The 24,682-nt window shown below is 37.4% G+C and overlaps 1 protein-coding gene across 4 annotated transcripts in view; it reads left to right on the top strand.

Moving 5' to 3' along the window:
- Positions 1-24,682, top strand: part of RBBP8 (RB binding protein 8, endonuclease) — a 127,698-nt gene that overhangs the window by 4,943 nt on the left and 98,073 nt on the right. Inside the window, exon 1 of one of the 4 annotated variants that reach the window (XM_074206410.1) lies at positions 20,394-20,693. The exons of 1 other annotated variant lie outside the window; for it this stretch is intronic. The gene's annotated coding sequence lies outside the window, so the exon portion shown is untranslated. Of the gene's footprint in view, positions 1-20,393; positions 20,694-24,682 lie in introns of those variants that run through there. 2 more of the 4 variants (XM_074206408.1, XM_074206411.1) reach the window with 2 other exon arrangements.

The raw sequence follows: 24,682 nt of genomic DNA, 5'->3' as shown, positions 1-24,682 counted from the left end.
TACAACTTTATGACACATTATTCTCCTCCACACATTTTGTTTTCCCTAGACTGTCCTTCTTGCCATTACTCTCACATTCCATCTTCTATCTCCAAGCCTTTGTGCTGGCTGTTCATCACACTTGGAGGATGCTTTTTCATCTTGGAATCTCTGGTTTTCTTCAAACTAGCTCAAGTGCCTCCATTTACTTGAGGCTCTTCCTGGTCTCCTTCATTTCCTAGTACTTTCCCCTTATCTCTTTGGGTCATGGTTTGCATATATATTGCTTCATATGGATGTCTCTCTGTGTTTGTGTGTTTGCTGTTGCCTTTGTATTACTAGAGTTAAATATAGTGCCTGGCACATAGAAAGAACTTAGTGAATATTCATCAATTAATTGAGTTATTATATGCTGAGAGCTTTGTCTAGGTGTGATGGTTTCAAGTTCACATTCTAAGCAAACACTTTGGAAATATCATTAAACACTGTATTTGATTTGATCTACTTTATTTACATAAAGCATTGGCTCAAAGTTTGAAAAGATCTTAGAGATCTAATAATTCAACCTTCATTTTACTACACACGAAAGAAAGATGAAGTGACTTACCAAAAGTCACTTTGATTAATGGGAAATAGAACAAGTACCAAGTCTCCTGATTTTCAATTAGTCCACTCTTTTTCCTATCAATATATGTGCAAGTCAAGATAGCACTCTGTGATGTCATTAGTCTTCTTTGAAAACAAAGGAAGAACAACAACAAAAATAAAGTTATCTGTCCTAGTAAATAAGAAATATATATTTTTAATTTTTGTTTATTTAAGGCAATGGGGTTAAGAGTGATATGCCTAAGGTCACACAGTTAGACAATTATTCAATGTCTGAGGCTGGATTTGAACTTAGATCCTCCTGACTACAGGGTTGATGCTCTATACACTGTGTCACCTGGTTGCCCCATTTCAAATATGTATTTTTTTCTTTTTTTTTTTTAGGTTTTTGTAAGGCAAATGGGGTTAAGTGGCTTGCCCAAGGCCACACAGCTAGGTAATTATTAAGTGTCTGAGACCGGATTTGAACCCAGGTACTCTTGTCTCCAAGGCCGGTGCTTTATCCACTATGCCACCTAGCATATTTTAGACATATCTTAAAGAAAATGATTTTCAGTTCTAAAATAATTCTCTTTTGTATTTTAAATGTACACATACATACATACATACATATATATCATTATCTCACAGGGTACTAGAAAGAGGAAACACAAAATTCAATTTCTAATTTATGTTCCTAGTTTGCCACAAGACTATAGGCAAGTCACAACTATTCTGAACCTCATTTTCATACATTCATATACATTTGGAACTGGAAAATATCTTAGAGAAGAGTTTGGAATTGATTATTTCTAAGACTCTAAACTATAATATTCTCTTTCTAGAGTCAGCAAATATGAACTTTCAACCTGAATACTAATAATATATAAATTCAGTATAAATAAAACTTTTATTATAAAGTATGAATTGTATTATTTTGTAGTCTATAATGCCATAAGGTCCTACTCTAATGTCTCAATTTGGTGTGATGGAACCCTAGCTTCTCAAAAGTGTTCCAGTAAAATGTAAGGTCTTAACTGTTAAACTGGAAAGTTTTGGAGTATGGGTCTGGTATTAGACTATATGTCTACTATTTAGGGACCTGTCTGGTTCCTATATGAAAAATCTTGTCAACAAGAAATTTTAAAAAAGTTGGTCACCTGATAAGCTTTGATGGAAAAGATCCCATGGAATTCATGAAGATTGAATGTAAACATATTACAAATAATATGTGTAACCAAAAAATTGTAACCCTGAAGAGAGAGCCCCCATATATAAGCATATGGTGCCCCAGGAGGAGAGAGGGACCACATGTGGTAAGGGAAGAAGAAGAAGAAGAAGAAGAAGAAGAAGAAGAAGAAGAAGAAGAAGAAGAAGAAGAAGGAGAAGAAGAAGGAGAAGGAGAAGGAGAAGGAGAAGGAGAAGGAGAAGGAGAAGGAGAAGGAGAAGGAGAAGGAGAAGGAGAAGGAGAAGGAGAAGGAGAAGGAGAAGAGAAGGAGAAGGAGAAGGAGAAGGAGAAGGAGAAGGAGAAGGAGAAGGAGAAGGAGAAGGAGAAGGAGAAGGAGAAGGAGAAGGAGAAGGAGAAGGAGAAGGAGAAGGAGAAGGAGAAGGAGAAGGAGGAGAAGGAGAAGGAGAAGGAGAAGGAGAAGGAGAAGGAGAAGGAGGAGAAGGAGAAGGAGAAGGAGAAAGAAGAAGAGGAAGAGGAAGAGAAAGAAGAGGAGAAGATAAGAGGAGAAGGAAGGGGAAAAGGAGAAGAGGAAAAGCAATAAGAAGAGAGAGAAGAAGAAAGGGAGAGAGAGTGGAAGGAAGAAGGGGAGAAAAAAGGAGGATTAGAAAGAAGAGGAAGAAAAGGAAGAGAAAAAGAATGGAAGAAGAAGAAGGAGGAGGAAGAAGAAACAATCCACAACTTCTACTGGAATTGGTCCCAGAGGGCAGCAACTAAACTAATCTCAGGGTTCTAGTGGAAACTCTAGGGCTTGAGTGGGGGAGAGATTTCAAAATATTTATTTACTTATTTATATTTTTCAAGGAGCTGGGGAAAATTACTTTTTGTCCTATGCAGTTTCCAGTTATGTTTTCTTGAAATATAGCTTTGAAAAAAATAGGCTTTAAAAAGGGCCCATTGTGTTTCAAATGGAGTTACTTAACTATACTTTAACCCCAAATCACTTTGGCTTTCTTTGAATGGCCAAGTCTGTGACTGTTTTAAGTTTTGTGAATTACTAGAAATAGCAATTGTTATCTATTCTAGCTAGAAACTCTTAAGGGTCTTCCCCTCCCAGATTGATTTTTTTTTGGTAATGGTAAATTAGTCCATCTTTTGTCTCAGTTCTTACCTATCCCTTAGGCATTGAATGAGGCTGCCTCAGACAACTTGGAAAGACCTTAAATTTAGAAAAGACAAGGTCATTCACTGTATCCCAGGTCATCACTAGTCATATTGAATTTTTTCTTTCCACAGGACTTCAATGACTCTGGAGGAGAGAGTGAGGTTAAAGAATTTGCACAGCTCTGCCTCCCTTGAATCCAATTCACAAGAAAGTTAAAACATCACTCTTGTGATGTCATTGGTACTCTTCAAGAACAAAAGAGTAGGGGCAGCTAAATAGCACAGTGGATAGAGCACTGGCCCTGGAGTCTGGAGGACCTGAGTTCAAATCTGGGCTCAGACACTTAATAATTATCTAGCATGATCTTGTCATGACCCAGTCATTTAACCCCATTCCCTTGCAAAAAAACTAAAAAAATACAAAAAAGAACAAAGCAGTAACAATAATCAAGAAGACCATGAAGCGAGTACAACATTTATAGATATATGGATCCCAAAACATTAAGGATAAGATTTATTTAAGGATAAATATTCACCCAATTAACCCAGTACCATGATTGTCAAACCTCTATTTCATTTTGCATTAATGACAACTTAATATTAGCATGCCTGTAAAGGAAACACGACTTACTTTTTAATGCTTGCAAGCATTAAATTTAGAAATTTATATTTTTAAAATTCGTAAGGGCTTTTTGTATTGAATGAAACTTGACATAAAGATGTTAAGTCTGTTCAAGAGAGACCATTCTTCATAATGTATGCTTTACCATAACATCAACTTAGGTCCATTAAAACTCATTACTTTTTGGAGATTCAATAGAATTCGAGTGTAGGAATCATTCAGATATATAAATAATTTAAGAATACCTGTCTCTAGGATTTAGAGCAGGTGTGTTTCCTAATTCCAAACTTTCACATTCAAAGAGAAAAAGCTTAAAGGATTTGGCTAAGCCCATATGGGCAATATGTTGTTATTTGTCCTTCTTTTTGAAGAGGACCAATGGCAACACAGGATGATGTCTTGACTTGCTCATGAATTATATTTAAAAGAGGCAGAGTTGTAGTTATTAAGCCTCAGTTTAACTCCTGAATCATCAAAGTCCAGTGGCAGAATAAAAATCAAGAAGACTGATGATGGCCCAAGATGAAGTTCAGGAAGACAGCACCTCTGGTGAAACAAATATAAAGAATGAAACAATTCCTACTTACAAGAAATTTACATTGTAATTGAGAAAATAACAAGTATCTCTACCAATGTATATAATGGAGAAAAGAAAGTCAGGTAACAAAGAAAGAATATGATTATATCCTAACCCTGTAAAAATAGTGTCAGGAATGCTAAAGAAGTTAAAGATGATGAGGAGTATTTTTAAGTTAGATTGGGAGAAAAAGGAAAACCAAAGAAAGGATAAGAACTTTGTTTAGGATGGATGGAACAATGATAACTGTCAACAGAAATAAGCAGAGTTGCTCATTTCTTACTAATTTTTGTTTTCTTTGCAAAGAAAAGGACCTTACACTGAAAATGACAGAACTAAAATATCTAAGAAAAAGTTAATACTCAATATAAGTAATGAGATTTAGTAAGAAGGCCCTTTGCTACTTTGATGAATTAAAGTCATCTGGCCTAGATATATTTGAAAGATATCAGATATCACTGGCAGATATCATTGCTGATGCACTGTTATTGAAATATGAAAGACCACTTTAAATAGGAATATTGTAATGTAGAATATGAAGAATGGGAAAATATCCTGACTTCCATAAAAAGAAAGAAGTCAGTGAGCCTAACTTTGATTCCTGTGGAAACTCCAGAAGAGTTTAAAGGGATGGTTGGCAAAAATATAGAGAGTTGCATAGGAAGAGTTATTGTAACTGTCAATTAACAAGTCTTGTAAGATCACTCTCATTTCCTTTTTTTGACAGGGTTAACTAACTAGTAATGGGGAGAATGCTGTGGATTTAGCTTGCTTAGATTTCAGCAAAGCCTTGATAAAGTATCTCATGACATTATTGAGGAAAATATTATGATATAATCAGATGGATTCAAAACTGGTTGGATAACTGGATTCAAAGATTAGTTATAAAGGTCTATCGACAATATGGCAGAAGATTTCCAATGGTGTTTCCCAGGGATCTATATTTGATCTTTTGTCATTTAACATTTTTTTATCATTGTTTTGGATAAAGGCATAGACAGTATGCTCATCAAATTTGCAAATGACACAAACCTGGAAGGATAACTAACACAAAAATGACACAGTTGAGATCCAAAATGATCCTCACAGGTGAGTCTTAAACTGAATCTAATAAGATGAAATTCAAGGAGGATTAATATAAAGTCTTGCATGGAGATTTTTTAAAAATCAAATATCAAATTCTCAAGTATAAGGGGGGGGCGGATATAGGATTAGACAGCAGTTCTGAAAAAGATCTAGAGTCTTGGTGGGCTGTAATGCAAGCTTAGTAAGAGTCAACAGTGTTACAAGCCAAAAAAGGCTAATGAGATTAAGGACTGTGATAAGAAGGACCAAGCTTCCAGGAATAGGTAGATGACAGTGCCATTGTACTCTTTTCTCAAGAGACTTCATCTAAAGAAGTGTGTTCATTCCTTGGCATCACAATTAAGGAACACTAAGAAACTGGAATGTCTAGAAGAGGGCAACCAGGCTGGTGAGGAGTTTTAAATTCTTGTTTTAATAGAATTAGTTGAGGAACTGAGCATATTTAGCCTGGAGAAGAATAGGGGGGGGGACATAGCAGCTATTTTCATGTATTTGAAAAACTTTTGGGGGGAGGAACCAGATTTATACTGTTTTGCCTCAAAGAACAGAACAGAAGCAATAGGTAGCAATTGCAGAAAGGCAAATTAGACTTGATGTCTAGAAAAATTTTTAGTAATTAGATGTTAAATAATTAAGAGTTATGCAAAAATAGAACAGGCTGTTCCCAGAAATAGTATGTTTCCATTCTTTGAATGACTTTAAGTAGAGAGTTGACAACTTGCCAGGTTTATCATAGTAGAAAGTCTGTTCATGAATGGTTTGTATTAGATAGCTCTTGAAGTACCTTCCAATTCTCAGTTTTTGTGATTCTATATAGAAAATGTTTTATAAAACTGAGAATGCCATATGAATATTAGCTATTATTGTATTATGTATTAAATGTAATAATATCTCCATTAACAAAACAAAATTGATTGAAATTTATATATATGTATATATATACATACATATATATATATATAAACAATAATTATAGGAGGCCCTTCTAGATCTCTCTCTCTCAGAACTGGGCAGGTATAATAGAAAGAAAAATACAGAATTGACAAAATTGTTAGAGAAATTAGAGTGGAAAAACTTATGGCATATTTTGCATAGGAGCATTAAGGAATATACTGTTTTTTCAGTACCACATGGTACCTTTACAAAAGAAGAGTCAAAACTGGGGCTCAGAGAAGTGATAAATAAATGTAAGAAAGCATACATACTTAACATATTTTGTAAACTTTGACACAATTAAAATGATCATTAATCCAGGGAATAAAATCAAGATATAGACTTAATAGTGACTTCACAGTGACATATAATCAATGATTGGATCAAAGAACAAATCAAAGAAAAACAAATACTAGAAGACAATGGATGATGATGATGATGATGATTACAGAAAAATTAAAAAAATTTGGGGAATGCAGCTAGTATATGCCCTGAAAAAAAAGTATGTTTCCGGTTACATATATGAAGAAAAGAGAAGAGAAGACTATTAAACTGAGATTACAATTCAAATACTAGAAAATCAACAGATAAACCCCCAAAAAGAAGAATTCTTGAAAATTAGAAGAGACATAAGCAATAGGTAGAAGTTGCAGAAAGGCAAATTAGAGTTGATGTCAAGAAAAAATTTTAGTAATTAGATATTAAATAATTAAGAGTTATGCAAAAGTAGAACAGGTTGAATTTAGGATTGATAAATAAAACAAAACTTTTTAGCTAGCTTGGTTAAAAAAGAAGAGAGAGAGATCAAAATAACAAAAGAAAAAAATCATAATATAAAAGAAATACCAGGATATAACATACAATTACTTGCCACTGAAATAGAATTTAAAATAAAATTTGAAGATTATTTGCAAAAAAAAAAACTAATTAGAAGAATACTAAATAAAGATCTTAAAGTATCCAGTTTCAGAAAAGGAAATTGAATTAGCCATAAAGGAACTACCAAAGAAAACATCACTGGTCTATATGGATTCACAGAATTATGTAAATTAAAAGAAGAATTCTATCAAACTTTTAAAGAACTGTTAATATATATGCCACACAAATTATGTTCATAAATTGAGAAATGACTGCGCCATCTAGCTGCCCCTACTCATTACTTTTTATGGGTCTCTTTACCTAAATCAGGAAGGGGCATAATTTAAGAGCACTATTGACCAATATCTTTAATGAACAGAGATTCAAAATTTTTAAATAAAATCTTTGCAAAAACACTATGGCGATAGATATACCTAAAATAGATATAAAACAAAAATTAATACATCTAAAAATTGTTCACAATGACCAAGTGAGATTTATATTGGGGATGTAAAGGAAGATTCAGGGGCAGCTAGGTAGCAAGTGGATAGAGTACCTGGAAGAAAGCTATGAAAGCTCATCTTCTTGAGTTCAAATCTAGCCTCAGACATTTGTCAGTTACATGATACTGTTTGCTTCAGTTCCTCAATAGTTAAATGAGTTGGAGAAGGAAATGGCAAATCATTCCAGTATCTTTACCAAGCAAACTCTAAATGGAGTCACAAAGAATTGAGCAAGATTGAAGTGACACACAACAAGGAAGGCTCAACATTAGGAAAATGATTAAAATAATCATTAAAATTAAAAATACTCAGGGGGAGGGGAAATAGAAATGATATTCACTTTACAAAATTTTGATGGATTAACAGCAAAGAACTCTCTTAACCATCTGGTGGTCTAATAGTGGAAAATAAGGAAAAATAAAATGTAGCAAACTATGTAAAGTATCTCAATCACTGCCTAAAAACTATTGATTGTTGTCCTTGGATAAAAGATATCTGTAGCCTTGCCTCAACCCTGCTGTTTTGTCTAAAAAAGACTTTTTTCACAGTTGTAAAAATACTTGGTTGCCTCGACTAATATTTTGCCCTTGATCAGAGAATGTCTTATTATGATAAAAAAAAATCCTGCCAACTGCAAGGCAAATGTGAAATCCCTCTTTTCTCCCTTAAATGATTTTCACTTTCTCTACCATTCTTTCTCCTTTGAAAGCTGCTGTGTAAGGCTGATGATTAACTCTAAAACTTGTACTCTAAAACATGAACGTGAAAAGTTAAAAAAAAAACTATTAACTGTGTCCTAGGAAGCTGAAGCTACTATCAAGTCTTTCTTAGCATGCGAATTCATTTCTTTGCTTTCAATTTGAACTTCTACCTTTGATCCAAAAACATTGCTCCACACCCCTCTTCTAGGAGACCTCATCCTTCTCATTTGACAGAATTCCCTAACAACTTCAAACAACATAATATCATAGATGGGGGGGGGCTTTGACAAAATAGAACATCTTGCAAAATATATGCATGAGTAGAACAATTTTTAACATAATAAAATGAATGTACCTTAAGGGAAAACTCAGGATTTTTTGAAATGGTAAAACACAAAGATGAATAGTATTTAAGTTAAGAAATATTCAATTTGGGGGCAGCTAGGTGGTGCAACAGATAGAAAATTGCCCTGGTGTCAGGAGGACCTTAGTTCAAATGCCACCTCAGACACTTAATAATGACCTAACTGTGTGATCTTGGGCAAGCCACTTAACTCCCATTTCCTTGCAAAAACCATAATAAAAAGGAAATATTCAATTTGAATTGAATTTGGATTGTCCAGATTTTGCTTTCTGGTCTGAGAGTTATTTAAAGACTGCATTTGCATTTCATTTGATTACTTCAGGCCATGTTAAAGACTATGCTAGAACTTGGCTAATAGAATAAATCTTAAGAGAAAGATCCTTAGTCAGTTCCTTTGCAATATGTAAGCATCTTCTCCCCTCCACCCCGACCCCAGTTTTACTTGTCTAGGTGTGGTGGATGTTTACATCTTCAATATGAATAACATGCTGTTCTAGTTCCACCAGTAAAACTTAAATAGGAAAGATTAATGAAATTCTCAGCAGTCCTCTGGAATCATAATTTGGATTTTAATACTGGAACTAGATCCAAATGAGTAATTCCAAGCCACATTTCCTCAGGGGAAGAGCCAAGTGACTGAAAAGACAAGTAAGAGTTAGAGGAATATTTCCTCTATATCAGATGCTCTTGACATGCTTTTATGGCATGTCATCTCATTGAGTTAAGAGCTCAATGTTACTAAAACTAAGGTTTAGTTCATAGGTGACTTGGCTAGTTTTGATCTATTTCCTATCCACAGACTGTCCCTTTGATCAGAAAATGAATTAAGAAGGAATTAGTGGGTGCCCTAATGTAAACCAATCATTACTACTCACAGTATTAAGTAATGTTATTTTTATTTACAAATGGCAGCATATTATTAATAAAAAAAATTTGGGTGACTAGGTGGTACAGTGGATAGAGCACCAGCCTTGGAGTCAGGAGTACCTGAGTTCAAATCTGCCCTCAGACATTTAATAATTACCTAGCTGTGTGGCCTTGGGCAAGCCACTTAACCCCATTGCCTTGCAAAAAAAAAAAAGCCTAAAAATATTTTTCAGTCCATACAAAGAAATTTTTCTAGTAATGATTCTAAAACAGTTACGGTGGATGTTATGAGTTTCTTTTCATCTCATCTGGCATTAATATCAACAATTACTTTGACCTATTTTCTAGTCAACAATTTATCTATTAATTTTAACTTATACATTATCAAAATAGATTTGCCAAGAAATTTACTGGACTATTTTCATAAAATAAGTTTGTTTTTGTTTTCGTTTTTAGATTTTTGCAAGGCAATGGGGTTAAGTGACTTGCCCAAGGCCAGCTAGGTAATTGTTGAGTGTCTGAGGTCAAATTTGAACTCAGGTTCTCCCACTCCAGGGCCTGTGCTCTATTCACTGTGACACCTAGCTGTCCCAAGGATTCTTTTTTTATAAAATCAGTTTTTAAAGATGTGTGTGTGTGTGTGTGTGTGTGTGTGTGTGTGTGTGTACAAGTATAAAGTCAAAAAACCTGCCTTTGCTTGCTGGGTTTCATCTATTCCCACAAAATCTAAGAGGCACTGAAATTTGATCTTCTATGAGAAAATAATTTTCTGATGTGTTCAACAATTCATGGTAAATAATAACTTCTTAAGTTTGTTTGCTGGTTGTCAAGGTGCTGAGCCATAGCTCATTATATTAGTTAACATGAACTCTGAAAGTAGTTATTTCTAACATTGATCTCTATGGTTTTATCTGCTCACAGGGAAATATGGTGTGATTACAACCAAATGAAAAAAAAAATTGATCACACTGAAGCCTCTTGGACTCAGTCTAAGGGCATTTAGTTAATGTCCCTTAAAACTCGCCTAATAGAACAGTCCAAATCACAAGCAGTTAGACAAAAAAATAGAAAAACTGAACATCTTTTGTATGGATGTTCTTTTGGATTTTATTTAACTTATATATTTGCTCACATAATTGATACAACTATGAAAAAGATGTTTGAGAAAACTATTCTGAAAAAGCCACAATTTCTTTATTTAATTGAAGTGATGCTAAAATAAGTGCTATAAATATCTTAACCTCTTATCAGTGCTAATGAATGAATAAGGGAAAGAACTCAGAACATTCCATTGTGCAGTGTTAGACCCTAGAACCCACCTTCACAAAGAAATTAAAATCACAAGTTTTCACCAATACCTCTACCATTTTAAGATCCAGATCAGATTCCTGCTAACATATGCCTTCTCTTTCACACTGGGAGCTAATTTTTTCAGAAAATAGTTATATAAATGATTATTAACTGCTTAGAACATCCTGTAGCAAATTAATGTGTGAGTTTCTCTCATCTGGATGGTGAAGGGCTTAGTTCAGAGAGTCTTTCTTCATGTCCTGAGGGTCAGCTAGGTCACAGGGGCTAAGCCCAAACAACAGAGCCTAACGTCCCAAGCAGTACTCTTGTCAATGGACCACATTGGCAGCCTCCAGAGGGTCTCTAAGCTGGGTGAGACATGATGGAGGATTCTAGAGCCTAAAACATTGCATAACTCCACTCCTTGGAAGCCTTCTACTCAAATAATATCAGCAAGTCTACAATCCATTGAGCTCAAAACTCATTGTTTGGCAGAATCAACAAAACAGCTGAGAAGGCCTTGCTCATTCGTCTTATAGTTTCCCTTGTGTAGTCTACTGGCCTCTTTGCTATTACTCAAAATACTCCAAATATTCTCACTGGCTCCTGATTCTACCCTCCCTCAAATTTAGAAAACACTTTCTTCTATCTTCCCCTCCTAGCTCTCCTGACTTCCTTCAAGTACTGCTTCTTGAAAGAAGTATTTCCCTCAATGCTACTACTACCTTACCTCTTATGGAAGGACTAGGAACTAGCACTAGTGACTTACTTTCAATTTCAGAGCAGCTAGGTGGAGTCAGGAAGACTCTGAGTTCAAATCTGAATCCTGGAATTTATTAGCTGTGTGATTCTGGGCACGTCACTCAACCCTGTTTGCCTCAGTTTTCTGACTTGAACTGATAAACTGACTCTAGCTATGGTAACACTATTTATTGTTAGTTTGTACTCAGTTATCAAATATTGCTTGAATTACTTTGAGGGAGAGGAAAGGAATTCAAGAAAAAAACTTAATTTTTTTCTTTTTATGTTATAGGTGTCTACACATATTTATCTATATACATTTAAATTTTCATATAAACAGTCCAGTAGGGTAAGCATCTAGAATTAGTTCAAATTACAAAAAGAGGCACCAATGAAAGCATCCCCATAAAACTCCATTTTTGTCACCAGTCAGACTAAGAGAATTCCATTCAGTTTCATCCCTATTCAACGTGGGATCTCTGAAATCAGACATTATGACATTCAAGGGACTGATTAATTATGTCTTACTATATAAACATTTCTGATGTGTGCAAGAATACAGCTACCACTGATAAACATGCTTCTGGTTAGTAATCACTTTCAGTAATTCATTACTCAGCTACTTAAGAGATTCTACCTTGGCAAACCGTTTATTAAAATGAAAAAGAAGTATTGAAGAAGCAGATTAAGCTTGAAAAAGGCTTCTTTGTGTATATGTGAGATGTGTCCTATAAAAATCAGGCATTTATAGTGTTCCATAGGACAGCCATGTTTTTATGTTTCATAAATATTTCATATCTGATCAATCATCAGTATTTACTGAGTTCCACAATGTTAAAGACACTGTGCTTTATACTATGAATAAAGCAGCTATAACAGGGCTTACTGTATTATCTCCACCTCTGATATACAACAGTCAGTCAACAAAGTTTGTTTCAGTCACTGTGTTAATTGCTTAGTAGGGAAGGAAAAGAAATAAGTCTTTATAGAGTGCCTTCTCTGGGCTAGACATTGCACTAAGCACTATTATCTCATGCGAGACTCACAATTCCACAAGGAAGGTACTTTTATTAAACTCATTTTACAGTTGAGAAAATTCAGGCAATATAGAAATTAAGTAACTTTTCCAAGCTCACATAGCTAAATAAGGCCAGATTGAGTCAGATCTTCTTGACTGCAGGATCAGTCTTCTATCCACTATGTCACCAACTGCCTCCAGTCCCTTGCCTTTATATAAAGAAAACCAAAAGTCATCTTTCATTTCAAGTACCTCTCATCTGATGAGGGAGACAATATACAAAGACTTCTGCATGATATAAAAAGTAAGATTGGAGATAATAGAGATAAGGTATTAGTACTGATGGGAGTTAGGAAATGTCTTACAAAAAACGGGATTTTAGCTGAGGCTTGAAAGAAGCAAGGAAAACCAGGAAGTAGAGATGACAAGACATCCTAGGCAAGGGGCACAACCAGGAAAAACACAGTCAGCAAATGGAGTGTCTTAATTTTAGGAACTTCAAAGAAGTCACTGGTACTAGATTGTAAAGTACATAGAGGAAAGTGAAGTACAAAATTACAGATAGGGAAGGACCAAGTTATAAAGTGCTTTAAAGCTAAACAAAAGATTTTTTTTAAATATTATGATTCTGGAAATATAGGGAGCCATTGTGTTTAGGAGGTGACATGGTAACTTTTGATACCAAAGTGAAGAATGAACTGGAGTGAACAAAGACTCAAGGCAGGGAGATCAATTAGAAAATAACAGTATAGGTATGAGGTTGATTAGGCCTATACCTAGAGTAGTGATGGTATCAAAGAAGAGAAGGGAGTGTATACAAGAGATATGGAATCAATAGGATTTGGCATCAGATTTTCATGGAGGCTGAGAGTGAGGAACAGGGGATAACACCTGTTGGAAGCCCTGTACAGTAATAGGCAAGCTAAGAAGGGAGAAATTTAGGAGAAAATAATGGGGTCAGTTATAGAGAAGTTAGATTTAAGATATTCATTAGACATTTGTAGATTCAAGACTAGGAGAAAGGTTAGAGCTGGATAAATAAATGTATTATCTGTATAGAAATGATAATAGAATCCAAAGAATTTTGCCCACGTTCATATAACTCTTAAGGGGACAAACATTTCAGGTTACAAAGGAAGAGTTTTAGCTCCAGAAACAGGAGGATTTAGAACTATAAGGGACCTTAGGAATCGTTATTTTTTTTTAGGTTTTTACAAGGCAAACAGGGTTAAGTGGCTTGCCCAAGGCCACACAGGTAGGTAATTATTAAGTGTCTGAGACCGGATTTGAACCCAGGTACTCCTGACTCCAAGGCCGGTGCTTTATCCACTATGCGACCTAGCCGCCCCCTAGGAATCGTTATTTTTAAAAATTAACAAGCATTTATTTTCTCCTCTTCCCATCCCTCACCAAGTACATGAACACAATTTAACAGGCAGGAACAACAACAAAAGAAAACAACCCTTGTAATGAAAGGAATAGTTAAGCAAACTAAATTTCCATTATTCTCTATATCTAAGAAAATGTATTTTCCATTCTCTACCTTGAATCCGTTGTCTGCATCATCATGATTTGTCATTGAATCAGAGTTCTCAAGTCTTTTGAAGTTGGTTTTCTTTAAAATGTTGATTTGTATTAATTTTTTCCTGGTTTCTCTAGGCTAGTGCTTTTCCCATTATAAGGCCAAGGTAACATAATGCTATTTTTAGTCTGGATCAGTTGAACAGTCCACAAAGAGTAAGATACACTTACAAGAAAGATGTGAATGGGGATGTGATTTAATTTCACCATACAGTGTTGAACAATTCCACTGATAAGGTAACTAAGAATTGAAACAAGAAATAAATAAAACCCAGGAAGTGTTTTGATTGAATTTTGATCCCAAAATATGTTAGGAATGACAACAACACACTGTTTCTTTAACCTTTCAGTCTGAATAATTTAATCAGGAAAAGCAAAGAGCCAATTTCTGAAATCAGGGTATAATTTTTCTTAAGCTGTGTTAGAAAAAGGTTGAGAGCAAGAAATCATGAATATTTTCAATAGTGTATATGGAATATAAATTTTGTATGTGTGCATGAAATATATACTAAAAATTGTAGCTCCAGGTCAACAATGAAAAATATTAATTAGCAAGTAGCCACATGGCTTTTTTTTTTGCAAGGCAAATTGGGGTTAAGTGACTTGCGCAAGGTAATTATTAAGTGTCTGAGACTGGATTTGAACTCAGGTACTCCTGACTCCAGGGCCGGTTCTCTATCCACTGGGCAACCTAGCCACTCCCCACATGGTTTTTTAAAAAAATATTACTTCAATATATTAAGGACCTATAATTTCATATCTGCAATTGTTCTCATTCTATATCATAGATTGCAACCATTCAGATGTATTGTTGTGGCATAAAAATTAATCCCTTATTGTGATTAAGCTGATGATAATGAACCTCTTCACACTTAACCAAGGAGCTGTATTGATTCTCAGAAAATAGTTTATCACTGAGATCAAATTCTTGAAGTCTTTTCAGCTTAGTGAAATTTGTTGAGTTCACACTTTGATGGTGTGACTTATAAGACTTCAAGGTCATTTCCATGCTACAATAAAAGCAGTCAAGTAGGACAAGAGTGAAGTTTAAGAGATTATAAATCTTTTTAAAACCATATTAAAAAAGGCAATGAACCTCAAAAATCTGTTTTTGTGGCTGACAATTTTAATAGTAGAATCATGGAGATGGAAGAGATCTCCATAGCCATCTAGTTTACTCCATACATGAAGGGATTCTAGCTATCACATTGCTAATAAGACATTGCCCTGTAGCCATCTTAATCTGTTGGGGTTTTTTTTTTTGAGATAACATAGTTCCAGAAACACTGAACCCAAGAATGCAGGAGGTCCTGAACAAATCAAGATGAGGCACCTTCTGAGCAGACATTATTTGTTATTTCCATTCCAAGTGATTGTTCAGCCTCTGTTTAAAGACCTCTACAGAGCAGTCCTCTACAGAGCAGTCTTTAGTCCATCACTTTTCCAGGCAAACCATTCCACTTTTGGACCTTATACTGAGAGTTAAGTGTCAGCAATTTGTTCTTCAGTTCATTCTTGAATATTCTATTCCTTATCCTCTACATACTTACTGCAAACACTGTTTCTACAGTTTCTGTTAGAACATTAAATCCTGAGAAACAGCACATAAGGTTATAGTGGGAAGAAATGCAGGAACTAGGAGTCAGAAAAACTGAGTTTGAATTTTCATTTGTTATAAAACAATCCTATCTATAAAACATATATCTGTAAAATAGTCTAGATGACCTTTATCATCTCCAGATTCATGATCCTAGAACTCATTTCTAGTTCCTTCTCACTGCTTCAAGTAGTGTCTTAATTTTACTCTTGTAAAAACACTCTACTTTTTTTTTTTAACCCTTATCTTTTTACTTTCTTAGGCTCCGTGTGGTCTAAGAAGGAGCATGAGAAAAACCCATCCTCCTGGATGGAAGTTAGAGTCAAAGAAGCCGCAAGCAGCCATAGCACTTACTGTTAAATACCCTTTTATAATAGGATGGACAAGGGTTGGCACTTGGGGAGTGGTCTTGCATCTTGGGTCAGATATCTTCCAATGGCAAGCTATGTACTGGCCCTTCCTATCCCAAAGTGCATGACCCTCCAGTTCAACATGTCATTTCCTCTCAAGCCAGCATCCATGGCCAAGGTTAGGTGAAGGGGAAAATGGGAGACAGGGTATAAACAACAGGGGTCAAGGGGAGACAGGATACAATCAACAGGAGTCAGTTTATATCTTGGGAGCAAACAGCCTTCCACAATCAACAAGATTTTAATAGCATTAAAGTTACATTCATAATTCTCTGCATCACTACTATGTGCTAAACCTGTGCTAAACTTTTTATAAATACAATCTCATTTGATCCTTTTAAGACTCCTGAGTCCTTGTTTAGTTAATTCAAATATATGTGACCTCTTTGGGGATTTTCTTGGCAAAGATAATGAGGTAAGTGTGAGATTATGATTTACTAGGGTCACCAAGGTAGTAAGTGTCTGAGGTCAAGTTTGAACTTAAGTTTTTCTGACTTCAGTCCTAATACTCTATCCACTTTATCCATTCTGATACTTCAGTCTGCTTTAGGTTATGGAGAAAGTAGGAGGTGAAGAATGGGATGGGGCAAAATCTACAGCAGTGAAGATATGAATTCTTTAAGAAATGAAATAAAAGTAAGCATTCAAAATTAACTTATTATAAGGATATAAGTTTACCCTGTACAACCTGAATTTAGAATAGTTATCATATTCAGTACATATATATATACATACACATGCATTTGTATATCTACAAATATACATATATACACCTACATATATGTGTAGATGTATATATAAATATATTCAACATATATAACAAACAATACATATGCATGCGTATGTATTGTTTTTTTTAAGAGCCAGGTATTAGATTTGACTGCTTAAGTCAGGATTTTTCAGAGTACAAAGTACAGAGAACAAATGGCACACAATAATACTAAAGCAGTAATTCCCAAACCTTCTCTGCCCCCAAGGAAACAACTGCCTACACATGTAGTTCCAAAAATGATCCTTTACCTTTCTTGGAGAAAGTGGGGAGTGGGGGTGGGTGGGGGAAGAAGGAAGAATTAAATAGATATCATTCCAGAGAAGGAAAAGTCATAAAGCTGAAGAACTTCAATCCCTGATCTCAATTCTGAGTTATAGTGAAAAGTAAACATAATTTACTTGCATTTTACATAATCTACCTGTATTTTTAACTTTTACTCTCTTACTCTAAAGGATCATTGATATATATGTAGCATATTTATGAATATATACATATATGAACACAGAATTCTTTTTTTTCTTTTGTTTAATTAGCACCTCATTGTATTGATACAAATTCTTTATGACTTTTTAATGCAGTGCTGAAACTATAAAGAATCCCTTGGAGAGAAACCTAGAGGCAAGTTATTTAATTTAAGTAATCCAAGATTACAATTACAATTAAAATTACAATTACAATTGGATTACAATTCAAATCTCAGTTTGTAGCCGCTGGCTACTTGGATTCTGCTTGGGGGGGGAATCATTATTAGACCTGGGATAGCAAGTGTGGAAATAAAACAGAAATTTATCAAAAGAAGTTATAACACATAAGAAAGTGGTAGGCAATGAGAGACAGAAACAAAAGAGCAGTCAAGCAGAAATGACTGGACCAGCAGTCAGAGAAGACTGGTCCCAAAGGAGGTCCAACCCAGATTTTTATGGTTTTTGCCCCTTATTCAGAGGGCAAGAGGTGAATTCCCTTCCCCCTTACTGGATCTTGAATTAGGTAGAAGGTTGAACCCTTTTAGCATTAAACAATGAAACAAGTCGATTTACATCTCAAGAGTGGGAGACCACTCAATTTAGTAAGATTCAACAGTCTTTAAGATTACAAATTTTGCTTCTGCTACATTCATAATTCATAATTGCTTCTAGGCAATTTACATCTCAAGAGTGGGAAACCTCCACTTATTTTACAAGATTCAAAAGACAGATTCTGTTTCTGCTACATTCATAATTCTCTCTAGTTTTTCCCTGCATCAAGTTCATTAGATTTGGGGGGTTCATATCTGTGGCTTTGTTGAGAAATCACTATAGAATAATTTCAACACTTTCTGACTTTTATTTATTTGGTGATTTTTACAACCTACTCAGACTCACCAACATATAAAATAATACAATGTTCATGGAGGGCAGGCAGCTAATATTACTAGTATCTGCTTTACAAATAAAAAGAGATTCAGAGAAATTTGTGAGCACTGGGTTTGGAGTCAGAAGATCTGAAATCAAAGACATATGACTTAGCTGTGTGTCCCTGTGCAAGTCACTTAACTTCTGCTTCAGTTTCCTCATTTGTAAATAGGGAATAATAATAGCACCTATTTCCCAGGGTTGTTGGGAGGATCAAATTGTAAATAAAGCACTTAGCACACAGCCTAGCACCTAGTAAGCTCTATATAAATGTTAACTTGGGGCAGCTAGGTGGTACAGTGGGTAGAGCACCAGCCCTGGAGTCAGGAGGACCTGATTTCAAATCTGGCTTCAGACACTTAATAATTACCTAGTCATTTGGCCTTGGGCAAGCCACTTAACCCCATTGCCTTGCAAAAACCTAAAAATTAATAAATGCTACTAGTATTATTGGGGATAGTATTTTGCCAGGAGCTATGAAGGATAAAATACAACTGGATAGAAGGTTCTAATGGAATTTACAATCTGATGATCTGGGTTCAAAATTCTTGTCTTGCTAGTTGACTCGGTGGATAGAGCACTGGCCCTGGAGTCAGGAGGACCTGAGTTCAAATTTGACCCCAGATGCTTAATAATTACCTAGCTGTGTGGCCTTGGGCAAGCCACTTAACCCCATTGCCTTGCAAAAACTAAAAACAAACAAACAAAAAAACTACCCTTTTGCTTGGACTTATTGGACTATTGTCCAAGAAGTCGTTAATGCTTAAAGTTTCTATGATGTACCTCATTTCTGGAGAGGTCACACACACACAAACACACACACAATAGGGGTTTAGAAATTGCATTTGCTTGCCCAAATTCATGAAGCCTATAAACTACCTTCACTCTTTTTTATTTTGTTTTATTTAAGGCAATGGGATTAAGTAATTTGCCCAAGGTCACACACCATGACAATTATTATTTGATTTGAACTCAGGTCTCCCTAACTCCAGGGCGTGTGCTCTTGTCCACTTTGCTGCCTAGTTGCCCCTCTACCTTCAATCTTGAATAAAAGTTAAACTGCTTCTTAGAATGAATTATTAAATGACCCCCCCTTTTTTTCTGTGAAACTAGTCATACAGAATTTAATCCCAGTTAGATGATGACATTATAGGTCATCTATCTTCTTTAAAGATGGTAGAGTACCAGCTGGTTGTACCTCAGCTTCCCATATTATTGTCCAAGATAAAAGAGGAAATGATATCTCCCTCCCTGAAGAGAAAATCTCTCTTATTTCTGTTATGTCACATTTAGCAACCTAATCAACACAGGCTTCCTTTTCTTAATGTAAAGCATTTTTCTCCCGATCTCAAAAGTAATCTTTTAATGCTTTTCTTTTTTTTTTAAATTTTTTTTAGTGGTTTTTTTTTTGCAAGGCAATGGAGTTAAGTGGCTTGCCCAAGGCTACACAGCTAGGTAATTATGAAGTGTCTGAGGCCGGATTTGAACCCAGGTACTCCTGACTCCAGGGCCGGTGCTCTATTCACTAGCTGCCTCCAATGCTTCTCAATTTTGCTTAAATTTGGCAAAAAAAAAATAGCAATTTTACATAAAGAACACAATATTGAGTAAGCATTCCTTGGCTTAATTTTAGGGATTCTTAAAAATAGAAAGCACTTTCTTCACATGCAAGGTTAAGTGGAAAACGTTAAAATCACTTTAAGTCAGCAACAGATTGAACTTAAGATGACTTTCTGAAATAAACCTCTTCAGGGCTAGAGCGCTATAAAGACAGGAGTTTCCTTCTCGGGTCTTAGGTTTTTTTTACTAAAAAAGTTGAACTCGTAACTCTTAAGTGCAGGAAAGGCTAGATTCCGGTTAATGGTTAGCGAAACCGAAACACTGTTTTCTTATTTTTTCCCTTCCGAGTTCATGACCCTGAGAGCCCTCCGCAGACTGCCCGGGGACCGCTCCGCTCCTGCGAGGCATCGCCAGGCCTCGGGCAGCCGGAGCCTCCGCGGGAGCGCGGTCGGGGCCGTCACACCGCTATCGCGGCAGGCGCGCGCGCGGGCCGGCGTGTCGGCGCGCCTGGAGCCCCCGGCGGCCCGCCCCGGGGGAGGGGCGAGGGGCGGGGCCTGCGCGGGGGGCGGGGCCGAGCCTTGGCCGGGGGCGTGCCAGGGAAGCCCGCCCTCGTGACGCGCCGCGGCGGCCCCCGGGGGCGGGGCCAGCGCCGGCCGGCTCCCGGCGGCTCTCTCCAGCCGGCTCCCCCGCCCCTCCCCCTCAAAAGCGCGGGCTGGCCGCAGGGCCGAGGCGCCGCCGGCCCGCAGGGACGCCGGGGGAGGGGCACGAGCGGCTCGCCTCCGTTCCCGGGGCCGCTTCTCGCTTCTGCGGGCACCCGGGGCGCGTTGCGCCCAGGCCGGCTGCCCCGGGCCTCCCCGGGCCCCCTGGGCCGGTTCCCGGCACTTCCGGCGGGGCGGTGAGGCCGCCCCCTCCCGCGGGAGCGCGCGGGGGTAAGTCGGGAGTCGCGGTCGGGCAGGAGGGGGGCGTGCGGGGCAGGGGCGGGCGAGGGCTCCTGGGCCCAGAGTGCGCCGCCACCCCGGGGCCAGCCCTCCAGCCCCATTGTCCGGATGAGGAAACTGAGGCTCGGGCCCCGCCCCCGGCGGCGCCTCCTTCCCGCCCCCCGCCAGGAGTGGAGCGAGCCCGCGCGGGGCGCCCGCTGCCCGCTGGAGGGCCGTGTCCTAGCAGTGCCGCGACCCCCCCCCCCGGGCTGCCGCCCCCAGCCGGGCCGCGACCCCCAGCCGGGCCGCGACGCCCATCCCGGGCTGCCGCCCCCAGCCGGGCCGCGACCCCCATCCCGGGCTGCCGCCCCCAGCCGGGCCGCGACCCCCAGCCGGGCCGCGACCCCCCCACCATCCCGGGCTGCCGCCCCCAGCCGGGCCGCGACCCCTAGCCCGGGCTGCCGCCCCCAGCCGGGCCGCGACCGCCCCCCATCCCGGGCTGCCGCCCCCAGCCGGGCCGCGACCGCCCCCCATCCCGGGCTGCCGCCCCCAGCCGGGCCGCGACGCCCCCCCCATCCCGGGCTGCCTCCCCCGTCCCATCTCGCCTTTTCCTTTTCTGTCTTCTAGGACTGAGATTTTTTCCTCTTTTCTTTCCTTTCCTTTCCCCCTTCTCTTTCTCGTCTTCCCCTTCTCCCCTTTCTTTTCTCTCTTGTCCTCCTCTTTTTCTTTCTTCCCTCTTCTTTCCTCCTTTGCCACTTCCATTCCCTTCTCTAGCCTCCTCCCCTCCCCTCCTCTTCTTTCTCTTCTCTTCTCTTCTCTTCTCTTCTCTTCTCTTCTCTTCTCTTCTCTTCTCTTCTCTTCTCTTCTCTTCTCTTCTCTTCTCTTCTCTCTGCCTTCTCTTCTCTTTTTTCTCCCTTCTCTCCTCTTCTCTTCTTTCTCTCCTCTCCTCCCCTCCCCTCTCCTCCCTTCCCCTCTTCTTTCTCTCCTCTTCTTTCTCTCCTCTCCTCTTCTCTTCTTTCTCTTCCTCCCAACACAATGTAAATTGAATAGGGTATATCTCTGCCTAGTGCTTTATCTTTCCCCAAGCTCAAAAGTTTTAAATTAAACTGAAAAGACTAGTGACACCTTGTATTTCTAATTCTGTTGGATATCTTTAGTGCCTAAGTTTTTAGTAAGACCTGAATTGAGTTCCAAATCCTGACTGCCCTTGGAATTTCTTTGCCTAATTGATTCCTTAGCAGTATTTGTAGAAACAATTTCTCTACCTAACCACACAAATTGCTACTGCCATAGTTCAAGGCAACCCCTAACCACATTTACTTTTCTCGTGGACTGTTGCAAAAAATTTCCTAACTAGTCTCCCTGCCCTCAGTCTCTCACCTTTTTGATACATCTTTTATATAATTGCCAAAATAACCCTTCTAATGCACTTGTCATCCCCCTTTTATCTATAAGATAAAATACAAACTCATTTACCTAAGATACCTAAGAATCCGATTTCAAACTGCCTTTTCTACTTTATTTCATTCTACTCTCATTTACTCATGTTTATGAACCAACCTTATGCATAGACTGCTTCCCCTTGTCTAGAATACAAAAATCTATTCGTTTCTTGTTCACATCCTCTTGTTTCAAGGTTTACTCAGCTCAGGTGCCATATCTATGAAATTTCTTTTTAACCTACATGACCCAGCCTTTAAGGGTCATCTGTCTCTATACTTTTCTTAGCATTTTCCTCTAAATCTTTCATATAAGATTTAATGGTAAATGAGATTTTGGAGATTTAGTCCAAGCTTCATTTTTAGATATGATTAAACCCAGGCTTAGAGAAGAAAGCAACTTGCCCAAATACTAATACTAGCTATCAGAATTGAAATTTAAACCCAGATGTGATGACTCCAAATTTGCTACTTTTTACAGCTGGTGTATATGTGTGTAAGTTTACTCATAAAAGGTTTATCAAGTACTGTATATGTATGTTAATGGATATACAGACCCATGATTTATAAAATCCTATACCAAAGCAACTCTATAGGGTTATCCAACTCTTTATAATAGAAACAGGACCAGATCAGTCAGAGAACTTTAATTCAAAACCAGCCTTTTCTGATTGCTATGTGTGATCTTCAGTAGATCATTTAACTTCCTTGAGTCTCATTGCCCTTATTAATTACATCATAGTGTTTGACCATCCTGTCCATCCTCAAATCTATGAAACTCTGGTTCAGATAAATAAACTGACCCTCAAGAAATGTTAAGTGACTTGACAGGTCACAGGCTAGTAAAACATTGGAATGGAACAGCAGCTCTACCAACTGCAAACCTTAGCACTCTTTATTCCATCAAGTTGCCAAATTGCACCCAAATTGTTATTGTGTATGTCTTATCTATCATCTTAGATTGTAAATTCCTCAAGGACTGAGACATTCTTTCATCTTTGTATCCTTAGTATCACTGTCTTGCCACTTAGGTTATTAACATGTTTTCTAAATTGATAAGATTTGTAATTAATTTTATATTCAAAGTGTAACAGATTAGTACAGTTCTAGAGAATACAAAAGTGTAAGACAATACTTGTCAAACAAGAAACTTAAAATTTAGTTGAGGCAGCTCTTGTTAAGTATCTAAAAGAATTTGATCAGGTAAATACTATAGAAATTCAGAATAGAAATGGATCACTGCAAGTTAGAATTTCCATGCATAAATTCATTGTAATCATAGATTTTCGAGCTGGAAGGAAGCATATTGAGAAAGAATTTTAGAATAGACTATGTTGAATAGAAAAGTACATAATTAGAAGACTCTTATAAATAATTAGTCCCCCTTTTTAAACCATAGTATACTTAAAGGATAGGAGGGAGACTAAAGTTTTCTTTCTCATGATTATTTTTTCATAGATTTTCGAGCTGGAAGGAAGCATATTGAGAAAGAATTTTAGAATAGACTATGTTGAATAGAAAAGTACATAATTAGAAGACTCTTATAAAATAATTAGTCCCCCTTTTTAAACCATAGTATACTTAAAGGATAGGAGGGAGACTAAAGTTTTCTTTCTCATGATTATTTTTTTTTTGAAAACCAAGGGCTATATTAAAATAATGCATTGTTTCACACATTCTATTTTTTCAGTACTATACCTTAAAAGTATGTTGTATCTTTTGGAGATACTTTATAAACATTAATCTCTATTACTGAGTTGAGATATTTTGTTGTAGAGAACTAAATCTAACAGCCTATTTAAGTTGTTTTATTTTTTCTTTTAGGACTGTCAACTTCTTTTCTTTTATTGTTTGCCTTGGATTTCATAGAATCCGGATTTTAGTAGATGTGTTATATTGATTCCCAGGAAAATACTCCCCTATTTTTTTTGACTTTTTTTGGTGCCTGGTTAGCAATATTCATTTCCTTCTCAACTACTGTTTTTATATTAAGGGACTTGAGTATCCATACATATTCTCTTCTCTCAGTTCTTCAGTCTCAAGTTCTATGACCCACTTCTTTACTTCAGCCATATATAGGGATGGATCACAAACTAGAGTTTATCATTATCTTCAAGTATTCCACTTCTCCAGTTATAACTCTTGACACATTCCCCTCTCTGACCATAATTATATTTACTTCCATCCTTCCTAAATGTTTTCTCCTTTAAAATCTTCAGAAATTGCTCTCCTTTAGTATCTCCATCCCTCAGTATTTTTCAGGCTGTTAACCCAGCTCTGATTTAATTTTGTAGTCTCTATACAGTAGTTAACCATTTCAACTATACCTTGTTCACTGTTCTGAATTGCCTTGCCCCTTTACTTTGAACTATTACTACCCACCATTGTCTTCCCTTTATTGGCTCTCCTCTCTTGCCAGACCTTAGCCCTGGGTTCTTCCTATCATCTAGTTCTTCAGTTTCTATTGAGTAGTTGTTAAATGTTGCTATAGAAATTCTCATGTGTGCTGACTAACTATATTACATTATATTATCTAATCTCAACTGGACCCTCACTGCAACA

This window comes from Macrotis lagotis, chromosome X (assembly GCF_037893015.1).
Source record: "Macrotis lagotis isolate mMagLag1 chromosome X, bilby.v1.9.chrom.fasta, whole genome shotgun sequence".
Classification (NCBI taxonomy): Eukaryota; Metazoa; Chordata; class Mammalia; order Peramelemorphia; family Peramelidae; genus Macrotis; species Macrotis lagotis.
This window is presented reverse-complemented; position numbering and strand designations above follow the sequence as displayed.